Genomic DNA, 12,423 nt, shown 5'->3' on the forward strand with positions numbered 1-12,423 from the left:
GGTCTGGGAGCCTTTCTGTTGGTTCAGAAGCCCTGAAGAAGGATTTTCTTGTTGTATGTTTACAGAAATCCTGGGAGAGGGCTTTGCTAATGTGTTCAGGGGTTCTAGGACTGTTCTACAGACAGAGGATAAATTCATGAAGGGACTGGCAATGTATCTTATGGCCTTGCTAAGCCTTGTCTCCCCAGGAACTAAGATTGCTGAGAACTTGCCTCGTGTCAAGATGAAGAAAAGACCTCCATTTGGGTATTAAGTGCTGTGTTTAAACTTGATGTAACTCTGGGGTAGATTCAATTGTGATCCAGGGGTGGGGAACTTTTGACCTTATTGTGCTCTGTGATTGACAAATGAAGGTACTTTACCTATGTTTGGAAACTAATCTCCATTTGAGAAGAGGGGTTTTGTGATGGACCAAATGAAGGTATAGCCTAGGGGTGGAGAAGTATTTAGAACAGGGACTTTGTAATTGATTGAATGATTAGAAGGTCCTGGGGTGGGGTAGTACTTGGAGATTATTTAATCACACTTAGTAAATGCTGTATTTTGAATGATGTCATGTTTTAATCTTCTCTGTTCTTGGTTTGCCACTGAATAAAATGGAGAGCACCTATGCTGGTATTCTGAACCTTGGGAAGTTGCCTTTCCTTGGCATTACATTACACATGGTCATTCACCTAGCACAGAAGATGGCAAGATGCATTTTTGGGCAACAAAAATCTTGTTCCATTAGTGGCCTATCATATTTATTGATTTCTTCATTAAAAAGGTAAAAGAAATCATTCTTTGCAAAAGACTTATATTGTGCATATATGTGTGTACTAGATATCATATGTATACATATGTAAGTATGTACATGTTTATGTGCACATGTTTATACAGATATAAGGGATATGCACATGTGTCTATATGTACATATGTCTATGTGTATATCCATATGTACATATGTGTGTATGTGTAGGTATATAGAGGTCTATTATATGTATATGCATGTGAATGTGTGTGCATGTGTATACTATGTGTATATGCATATGTATGTGTGTATGTGTATATTATGTGTATGTATGTGTGTATGTGTATATGTGTATGTATGTGTATAAGTATGTGTTTATGTGTATGTATATGTATGTGTATGTGTATATGTGTATGTATGAAATAGAAAGTAGAGTTCCAGACAAAGAGTACTGGAGTGAGAAGCAAGCATTCAAACACCCTCTATCACTAATAAATTGTGAGATGCTGGTTATGTCATTTTTATTATCTTATCTATAACATAAATAGGTATAAGTAAATGATCTCTTGAACAGTTCCTCCAGCTCTATTATTCTACATATAGTAAAATACTACATGTAATAGAGTAAAGCTATTTATTCAAAATTGCTGTGAAAAATAACATTTTTAAGCAAAGTAAAATTATGTTAACATCAACTTGAATTTCCTATCAGTAAACATCTCCTGTATGATCATTGTGGGTTACCCTAGATTGCTTTCTGAAATAAAGGCTGATAAGAAAAATAAAGGTTGGAAAGGAAACATCAGTGTATAATATAGGCATAGAAAGGGTTAAGAATTTGGCTAATGGGAAGTAAAACATTGACTGTCCTGGTCTTAGTTTTTGCACTTCAATTGTATGGCAGAAACAAATCATTTTGTTTCTCCAAATATTGTGGTGGAACAGATCCACATATCTCTGTGGGATTTCTTGGACAGAATGCCACCTGACATAGGTTTGAGAGTAAAAGATTTCCAGTAGGAATTTTTAAAAATTATGTGGAGTTACTGAGAATTGGAGACTTCTGTAAGAGGCCAACCCTGGTGACTACAAAATACTGATTAAAAATAGTAACAATCAGGGCAGCTAGGTGGTATAGTGAATAGAGTATCAGCCCTGGAGTCAGGAGGACCTGAGTTCAAATATGGTCTCAGACATTTGACACACTTACTAGTTGTGGGACCTTGGGCAAGTCTCTTAACCCCAATTGCCTTGTTTTCCCCAATCCAAATAATAATTATAATAACAACAACAACAATCCTGAAAGCATTGGTCAGAAGTCAAAATATTTTGCTATATGTTCAAAGAGCTTGTCACCAGGACTGAGGATTCTCTTTCTAGAAAGGGAAAAACTATTCAACAAAGGATCAGAGCAACAAGAACATATGTTATTATATATGTAAGGGTTGTAACTTTTCTAAGATTTGAAGCAAAAAAGGTGGTCTCTGAGTAAGAGCTTAGAGGTAACACTTTTTCTGAGGATTGTAGCCTAAGTGATTGATTAAAACAAATAAGAGCCATAACCTCATATCCAGAGGAGCATGCCTAGTGGCAAACACATAGCAGAAATACATATAAACAAATATATATAAGAAATATATATGCATAATCAAAATAAATACACATATATATGTATGTGTATGTATGTATGTGTGTGTATATATGTATATGTATATATATGTGTGTATATATATATGCAAAAAATAGCAGAAAACAAGATGTGACCCAAGACTAACAGGGAATGATATCCAGCACTGCATACCTGGTAGAGACCTCATGATTATATCACACAAAGATGTCCGAGGCCCAGTAGTACCAGAGCCTTGAACTGCCCCCATTCCAAAGTGTTCCTTAATTGTCTTTTCCTATAGAGCACACCCTGGTATCATGTGCTCTCAAGGATACAGTGGTACTCTTACAAATGAGTAAATGGTGTGTAAATAGGGAGAGTGTGTCCCTACAGTCCACTAAAACCCTTACAATTTTTATTTTGGACCATGTAGTTCTATGGGAAATTCTAGATGTTTGGGGAAAAGATACCTGGAAGCTTTAAATGTACCTAGAGAGGGAACCAAGGAGGAAGCAAGTAATATATTTGGTGGTTTTAGAGAGAAGGAGAGTATTATAATTGAAGGAACATTGCATGGGGATTCATACAAAGTGGGTTTGAATACTGGTTTTGACAGTTTTTTACCGATGTCCATCAAAAAGTCACTTAACCTCTACAAATCTGATGAAGAGAACACAGTTTAGAGTCAGAGAATTGGTTTCAGTCCCAGCTCAGTACTTACTGCATGTGTGACATTGGACTAGTAATTTAAACTTTTTGAGACTATGTTTTCCCACATTTAAAACAAAGAATTTGGACTGGAATATGTCTACTCATCTTTAATCTTATAGTACTAAATAAATGGGTTGTTTTGATGTTTTTATATGATTTGTAGTTCTTCCATTCTCAAAAAGGATCAATGACATCAGAAGGGTGATATCTTGACTTGCAAGTGAATAGGATTTAAGTGAGTCACAGGTGTCCAAAGTCATCAGCCTCACTGTATCCTCCAGAGTTAAAGGCCAGTAGCAAGACCGGTCAGGATGACTGGAAATGGCTCCAGATGCAGTGGGGGTGAGATACTGGGAAATACCTAGGTTTGATAGGGAATGGAGAAAGTGTAGAAACTAATTTACATAATATTGGCTCCATACCACTGATTCATAGGATCATCTATCTCTGATGTCAGTTATCTAATTTAGCACCTTCATTTTTTAGGTAAGGAATTGAGAACCAGAGAGAGGTTAAACTGCTTGCCCAGAAGGACTGGTTTTCCCACTGTACTATACTGTCTCTTTATTTCTTCTATGTCTAAGGGATAATGCATCTGACAGTCTCCAGAGACTATGGTGCAGGGAAAATTTGGCTCACCATGTCCTATTGAAATGATAACTTCACATCAGGATCATTTCTAATTACAGAGAAGGGCAATGCTACCTAATAGTATTGCTGCATCTCTTCAAGAATCTCTTCTATTAGATTAACATCACCAGCAAAGTGCCACACAAGGTAGACACAAGCCAAATCCCCTGGAAGCTACTCCCATTAAACTCTGTGTAACTCCAATTCAAATTTAATAATATACATGTAATGAAACTCATAGGCCAATATTTGAAAGCCGTCAGAAAACACTTACTAAGGTGAAAATTTAAGTGCTATTCTAATTACCAACCATGCCGGGAGATTAACATACCTCATCAACAAGAATGTTCCTCCAAGTGAGCAGAACTCAGCACTCTCATCCACCTATTGTTCACTGTTGCTTTGAGGCTGAGATAGTTGCTGGCTTACATATGGATTAAGCAGGCAGGGAAGAGAAGCACTTCAGCACATAATGAGTGAATAATGGGAGGAAGACTTTACTGGTACCAGACTGCCACTGCAGCCATATGGAGCCAAGTTTATTTTTTGTTCTTCGTCTGCCCACCCACTAAACTTCATTATTCCTGCCAAGCTCCACCCTCTATGCTCAGTTGAGAAACAAGACATAATATTGCATTTCTGATTTCAAACATGAGATATAATATCATAACACAGATTGCTGATCTCTCCCCATTTTCCATGGTTCTCAGAAGAAGCTGGATTGAAAACTGGGTATAAGTAAAGAGCTAAATTCAATGTCTAGGATGTCTGAAGACATCTCAAAGGGATATGTTTACATGATAATATGCCCATTCTGTTTAAAGAGTCTTTTAGAATGCAAACATTTTTCACTCTTATCAAAAGGAAAATGCTTTTACTTTGCTTTTCTCTACAACAATAATCTTTTCCCACTTTCTACCATGGAGGAGTGATCACACACACACACACACACACACACACACACACACACATTCCCTCATCAGGTAATGCTTGCAAAAAAGTTACTGATAATTCTTCAGGCATATTTATGAAGCCAAAACACTAAAAGTCAAACAAGCACCCAGATGTCTTTCTCTTCACAGATCAAAGATTTTCCTTAGCTCAAAGAAAAAAAAAAAGAAAGAAGAAAAGCTACAAGGTGAGCTTCTACCTGAGCCAAAAAGACAGCCAATCTGGGAACTGAGTATCTAACTCAAAGCTGGTTTAACATCTGCTACTTAATTTTACTTCCTCATTTCCTCCGAATTTTGTATAAGTACAGTGAAAGATGGGGCAGAGGAAAGAGTGCCATCCCTAGAGACAGAAAAACCTGAGTTCAAATCCAGCCTCAGACACTTATTAGTCGTGTAATTATGGGCAAGCCAATTAACCCTTTGTGCCTCAGTTTCCTCATCTGTAAAATAAGCTGGAGCACTCTAGGATCTTTGCCAAGAAAAACTCAAATAGAGTGACAAAGAGTTAGATACAATTGCAATGATTAAATGGCATCAGCGAAAGGCAAATGGGTCCTCATTCCAGTGACTTGTAATATATTGACTACAATTATTATGTACCTCAATTCCAGGAATTGGTCTAGTTAGGTAGGTTAGCTCTAAATTAAGTTTCTTTTAATTTTCCGAAATTTCAATTCAACTCAACTCAAACATTCATTAAGCCCCTAATGTGTGCCAGAAAACTCTTTCTGATTATAAGCTCCTTGAACAGGATGTCTTTGGATGAGGATAAAAGAATGTCTTTCCTTTGATTTGTATTTTTTCCCTCTCATTAGCACAGTACCTGGAATATAATATGTTCTAAATAACTGTTTACTGGCTCTTGTTTATTGATGGTAGTACCTAGGGAAAAATTAAACTGTGCCTAGACTCTAGGAGCATTTATTTTGTGGGGCCTAGGGAACAAGTCCACTTTAAGGTCAACATGGGGTCATTTGAGGAGAGATGAGCACAAAAAAAGCTGAGGTTATGGCATAGGAAGTAAAACCTGAGTGGACTATTGAAGAAAGCTAATACTCAAGGGGCTGAGTTTAAAAAAAAAGAATGCATTGTGGGCATGATGGTAAAGGTTAATTCCCAAGGTAAGTGAGAAGCTAATAAAAATTAAGGTTTATAAAGCACTTTAGATATAGCATCTAACTTCATCCTTATATTTCAATTAATATCCCATTGCAATTTGGCTATAATATAGAGTACCTTAAGGCAATCAGATGAAGTATTTTAAAAGGTGTATTAAGTGTCAGACTTGTTATATTCTTTATCCTAGAAGACATAGGAAGCTGATGAGACAGGAATTATATAAGCAGAATTTTACTTAAAGGAAAATTATTTTATTAAGTAGGTGGAAGATGAATTAGTGAAGGAGAAAGTGGAAGCAAGGAACCCAAATTTGAGGTAATGACAAAAATACAGAAAAGAGGTGATAAGGGCCTGACATATGGGAATGACATGAGAGAAGACAGAATTGAACAGATTTTGTGAGAGTATAATCAGAAAAATAGGACAACTAATGTGTCACAGGCAAGGGTAATAGGGAGAAGGCTGAGGAAAAGATGAATCTCTAGTTGTGAGTCTGTGAAAATCAAGATGATGGCCTCCTGAAAGAATAAAAGGAGTTGGTTGAAGGGGGTAGATTTAGTGATATAAAATAATAAGCTACATTGCAAATATGTTTAGTGGCTCTGTCAGTGGGTAAAGATGATGAAGTTGATGATGTAGGGTTTTTAGTATTAGAGCTACTAGATAGATTTAGGACCCATGATCACTGAATTTATAGGAATTCTCACTTACCCTGGAAAACAAAAGATGGAGGTAAAGAGAAAGAGAAGAGGGGCAGTAGAAACCATAAAAAGATGGAGTGAAACAAATTCCCAGTCAAACACAACTTGGAAGGTGAGCAGGAAAGGTCTGTTACATCAGGATGAGAGAGTAGTGCCGTCCACTGCAAGTTGTACCAGCACAGTCCAAGCGCCAGCAAACCAAGAGCAGGCTTTGAGAATGAGCGAATCATTAGTGGCAGTGGTTGCTTCTGGAGCACTTAGTACACAGACAGTAAAGAGGTGGAACAACTAGTTAGAAGGAGATTACAGGGGTCTTTTTGCTAGCACTGAGGCAGAACTCTGATGATTTGCCTATACTTATATGCAGGTCACAGTCCTGGGTGGCAGTCCCAGAGTGAGGCGGAGCATTAACACAGCAGAGCTTGTAGCCACAGTGGAGTAGGGACCCTCCTCACAGTTCAAGGACAGAAAAGAGGGCTTCTGGTTGCTCACAGACCACAGAGCACAGGCCAGAGGAATAGTAAACATGTATCTCCTTAGGTCATACCACCTTGGATGAACTGAAAACTTACAGGTCCCTAGAAGTGTCTCTGAATACCACTGCACAAAACCCCTGAAGTTTGGGAAGGTGTGCCATCCACCCAAGGAACAAAGCTCTACTTTAACAAAGAGATAAAAGACAATGAATAGTCTGGGAAAATGAAAAACAACGTGCAGAAAAAAACCCCTCACTATAGAAAGTTATTATGGTAATAAGGAATATCAAAATACATGCTCAGAAGACAACAAAATCAAAGCTTCTGTAGTCAAAGACACCAAGAAAAATACAAATTGTTCTCAGGTCATGTAAGAGTTCAAAAATAATTTCAAAATCAATTAAGAGAGGGAGAGGAAAAATTTGGAAGAGAAATGAGAGTGATGCAAGAAAATTATGAAAAATAAGTCAACAGCCCAGTAAAGGAGAAACAAAAAATTACTGAAGAAAAAAACAGCATCTTAAGAAACAAAGTAAGCTAAATCCTAAAAGAGATCCAAAAACTCAACGAGAAGACTACCTGAAGAAGAAGAACTGACCAAATGGAAAAGAAAGTTGAAAAGCTCACTGAAGAAAACAATTTCTTAAAAATTAGAATGTAGCAAATGGAATCTAATGACTTTATGAGAAATCAAGAAACAAGAAAACAAAACTAAAATAATAAAAAAATAGAAGATAATGAAATATCTCATTGTAAAAACAACTGGCCTGGAAAATAGATGCAGGCAAGGTAATTTTAAAATTATAGGATTACCTGAAAGCCATGATAAAATTTAAAAAAAAGCCTAGACATTACCTTTCAAAAAATTAACATTTTGGGAGCCTTCATTCAAAGAGAAACCTAAGAACTATATCAACACAATTATAAAACACATTTCATACTAGCAAAGTCAGATCTAAATGGAAAAACATCAGTTGCTAATGGGTTGGACAAGATAATATAATAAAAATGAAATTCTTTATTTTTTTTTTGCTTTTTGGAGGGCAATTTGGGTTAAGTGACTTGCCAAAAGTCACATGGCTAGTTTTTGTATTAAGTGTCTAAGGCCAGATTTGAACTCAGGTTCTCCTGACTCCAGGCCCAGCACTCTACTTACTGTGTTACTGTGCTACCTAGCCACCCCTAAAAGTTTGTCTTTTTTGTTGTTGTTTGTTTTTTGGAAGGGGGAAGGAACAGAAATTTGGGTTAAGTGACTTACCCAAACTCACATGGCTAGTAAGTGTTAAGTGTCTGAGGCCAGATTTGAACTCAGGTCCTCCTGACTCCAGGGACAGCACTCTATTCACTGAGCCACCTAGCCACACCATAAAAATGAAATTCTACCTGAATCAATTTACTTATTCAGTGCCATATGAATCAAAGTATGAAAGTATTTTATAAAGCTAGAAAAATAACAAGAAGATTCATCTGGAAGAATAAAAGGTTCAGAATATCAAGGAAATTAATGAAAAGAAATATAAGGAAGGAACTCTAGCCATTCCAGACCTAAAACTGTATTATAAAGCAGCAATCATCGAAACTACTTTGTACAAGCTAAGAAATAGAGTGGTAATAGCTTAGGTACACAAGACAAAGTAGTCAATTACTATAGTAATCTACTATAGTCAATGACTATAGTAATCTACTATAGTCAATGACTATAGTAATCTACTATAGTCAATGAATGACTATAGTAAATCCAAAGACTGCAGTTTCTGGAATTCTGCAGAATTCACTATTTGACAAAAATTGTTGGGAAAACTGGAAAATAGAATGGCAGAAACTAGGTGTAAACCAATATCTTATACTGTATACCAAGGCAAGGTCAAAATGGATATATGGTTTAGTTATGAAGGGTGATATCGTAAGCACATTAGGAGAGCAAGTAATAATTTACTCTCAGATCTATGGAGAATATAAGCATTTATGAACAAATAAGATAACATTATGAAAAGCAAAATGGATAATTTTGATTACATTAAATTAAAAAATGTTTCAGACAAACAAAACCAATGCAACCAAGATTCGAAGGGAAGCAGAAAGTTGGGGAACAATTTGTATAGCCAGTGTCTCTTATAAAGGCCTCACCTTTAAATTTTTAGAAAACTGAGTCAAATTTATAAGAATAAAAGTCATTCCACTATTGATAAATGTTCAAAAGATATGAACAGGGTTGGCTAGGTGGCACAATGAATAGACCACTGGTCCTGGAGTCAGGAGGACCTGAGTCCAAATTTGGCCTCAGACACTTAACACAAAACTAGTTGTGTGACCTTGGACAAGTCACTTAACCCCAATTGCACTACCTCCCCCGCTCCAATAAAGAAAAAAAAAGATATGAACAGGAAGTTTTCAGATAAAGAAATTAAAGCTATCTATATGCATATAAAATGCTCTAAATAACTAGACAAATGCAAATTGAAATAACTCTGAATTAGCACCTCACATCAACAGATTGGCTAACATGACAAAACAGGAAAATGATAAATGTTGAAGATGTTGGAAAATTAGAACACTAATGCAAGGTTGTTGGAGTTATGGACTGATTAAACCCTTCTGGGGAACACTTTGGAACTATGTCCAAAGGGCTACAAAACTGTACCATACCCTTTGATCCAGCAATACCACTACTAGATCTTTATCCCAAAGAGATCATAAAAATTGGAAAAAGACCCACATGTACAAAAGTATTTATAGCAGCTTTTTTGTGGTGACAATAGAATTGGAAATTGATGGGATGCCCATCAATTGGAGAATGACTGAACCAGTTGTGGTATGTGAATGTAAAGGAATATTGTAGTTCCATAAGAAATGATGAGCAGATAGATTTCATAAAAACCTGGGAAGACTTACATGAACTGATGCTGAGTGAAGTGATCAGAACAAGGAGAATATTGTACATAGAAACAGCAACAGGATGTGATGTCCATCTTTGATAGACGTATCTCTTCTCAGCAATGCAATGATCCAAGACAATTTCAAAGGATTCCTGATGGAAAATTCTGACAACATCCATAAAAAGAACTAAGAAGGTGGAATACAGATCGAAGCATACTCTTATCAGATGTCTTTTTTTCTCATGGTTTTTTTTTCCCCTTTTGTTCTGGTCCTTTCACAACATAACTAATGTGGAAATATGTTTAACACTATTGTACATGCATAACTTATATGACTGCCTGCAAATTTAGAGAAGGGGGAGAAAAGGAAGTGAATGAAAAAAAATTAGAACTAAAATCTTATAAAAATGAATGCTGAAAACTATCTTTACATGTAATTGGGGGGAAATACTATAACAGAAAATCCTCAACAATCTTAGCAATTTTTACCCACAGAACCTAATACAAAACTATGTACCTCAATATATAAATGTTGACTGATATGAAAGCACTTCATATGTCTTCTATCTGAAAAAGGAAGAATAATATTTTTTGACATTTCATCAGTAGAGTTCAATGAAGTATCTGAGCAGTTTTGTCTGTGTACCTCAGTGATATCAAACTCAAACAGAAACAGTGCCACTAAACCGTACATAAGGATCTCTTGTGCTATATGGTAACTTAGAAAAACACATATTAAAAGCATTAGGTTTTATTGTTCTATTGCATTTTTATTTGTTTGTTAAATAATTCTGAATTACATTTTAATCTGTTCCAGGCTGTACTCCATAATCTTGAAACCCCTGTCCCCATGTTTAAAATCAACCTGTAAACTGATTTTATTGTAACTGAAAGACCAAAATGCACAATTTGATCTTTTATGTTTTGTTTTTATATTACAAACATTTACATGTTGTCCATACTTTGTGAGACATCTTTTGTAAGAAAGTAAAAGATATAAGTAAAACTAAAAATTCTATGGCCCCTTTTTTAATCTTGATTTTTAATTTTTATATGCTGTGTTTTTATATTACAAAAATGAATGAGCAAAAGTTGAAAAAAATATACAAGCTAAGATAAGAGAATGAATTTCAATAAATATTTGTTAAGCAAGTACTAAGTACAAGTTCCTACGTTAGGTACTGAGGATACAGATAAAAAATGAAAATATTGCTCCTATCAAAGAATTTGCTAGAGGGATACAACATGGACAGAAGTCAAAACAAATTAAATGCAGTGTGGAGAAAGGGAGACAGAGAGAGAGAGACAGACAGAGAGACGGAGACAGAGAGAGACAGACAGACAGAGAGACAGACAGAGACAGAGAGAAACAGAGAGACAGAGAGACAGAGAGACAGAGACAGAGAGAGAATTGAAGAGAAGAGGCAAGTGGAAGGAGAAAGACATAAGGAGGGAGAAATTAAGAGAGGAGAAGAAGAACCAATAACTAGTGTAGGGTATTTTAGAAGGTCTCAAGTAGACATTAGCACGTTGGCTGTACTTTAAGTTGAAATGGATTGCAAAGGCAATCTAGTCAAACCATTCTTGAGCAAGTGTACCCTATATTACATGTCAAATTCGCAGATGATTCAAAGCAAGAAGGGATAGCCAATAGCTTGGATAACAGAATCATGACTCAAAAAAAAATCTTAGCAGTCAAGAACACTCATTTTTAACATTTGTTAACTGAATTAAAAGTCTTTCTTTCCTTCAAGATGTTGGGAAATTACCATTTTCCTGAGAAAGCTACATGCAGATTTAGCTACAATAATTCAGAATACATTACTTTTATTACAATTGAGTTGGCCAGTCAGATAAACTGCTTGTGATAAGGTAAATGTAACCTTTTGGGAAACAGAATCAGTGGTTGCCAGGAAATGCAGTGTGGGCTCACAAAGAAACTCTAATCATATCTTCAGTCTCATTAGTAATGAATGTCATTATTAGTTCAAATAACCCAGAATCTGCATTCAAATATTTCCTAGGCTTCTCATTTCTTCTCTCCTTGCTGACACTTCAAGTATATACACAGGATTTTATTTGGTACTTAACATGAATAGTAGACTCTTGTCCAGAGCTGCTGATTGTTCTTCCTTTCTAAGAGCAAAGTTGAAAACAGTAACTATTCCATTACCCAAAGCAGAAGAAACAGTATTTCTTGTCAAAGAGAAAGAATGTTTGTGTGGGGTCCCTTCACAGGCTTATGAAGTCATTTAGCAAGTTTTTGTGGAGGACAGCATGCTGAGACATCAAATCCACTGAATGCACGCTTCTCTTTTAAAATATCCTTTGGATACCAACAGTATAATCCTAGGAATAAGACTTTTCATATTATCACAGTCTCGGTTAAACTGTTATTTTATGGGGTGAGAGAAAGAGTATCAAATGTCTTCCCACTGATAAAATCATTCCCAAGCTAATGTTATCCCCATGCACAAACCAATGATAAAATTCAATTTAATTCAACAGTTAGTAAGTAATATAAGGTACTATATTCTGGGGTTATATAATAAATAGAAAGAAAAAAAAAACACAGAAAAAAAGATACATTGCCCTCAAGGAACTTGCTTTCTAATAGG

Source organism: Petaurus breviceps, unplaced genomic scaffold, assembly GCF_028583685.1.
Source record: "Petaurus breviceps papuanus isolate PSGF00001 unplaced genomic scaffold, PetGlider_PUasm1.0 178, whole genome shotgun sequence".
Taxonomy (NCBI): Eukaryota; Metazoa; Chordata; class Mammalia; order Diprotodontia; family Petauridae; genus Petaurus; species Petaurus breviceps.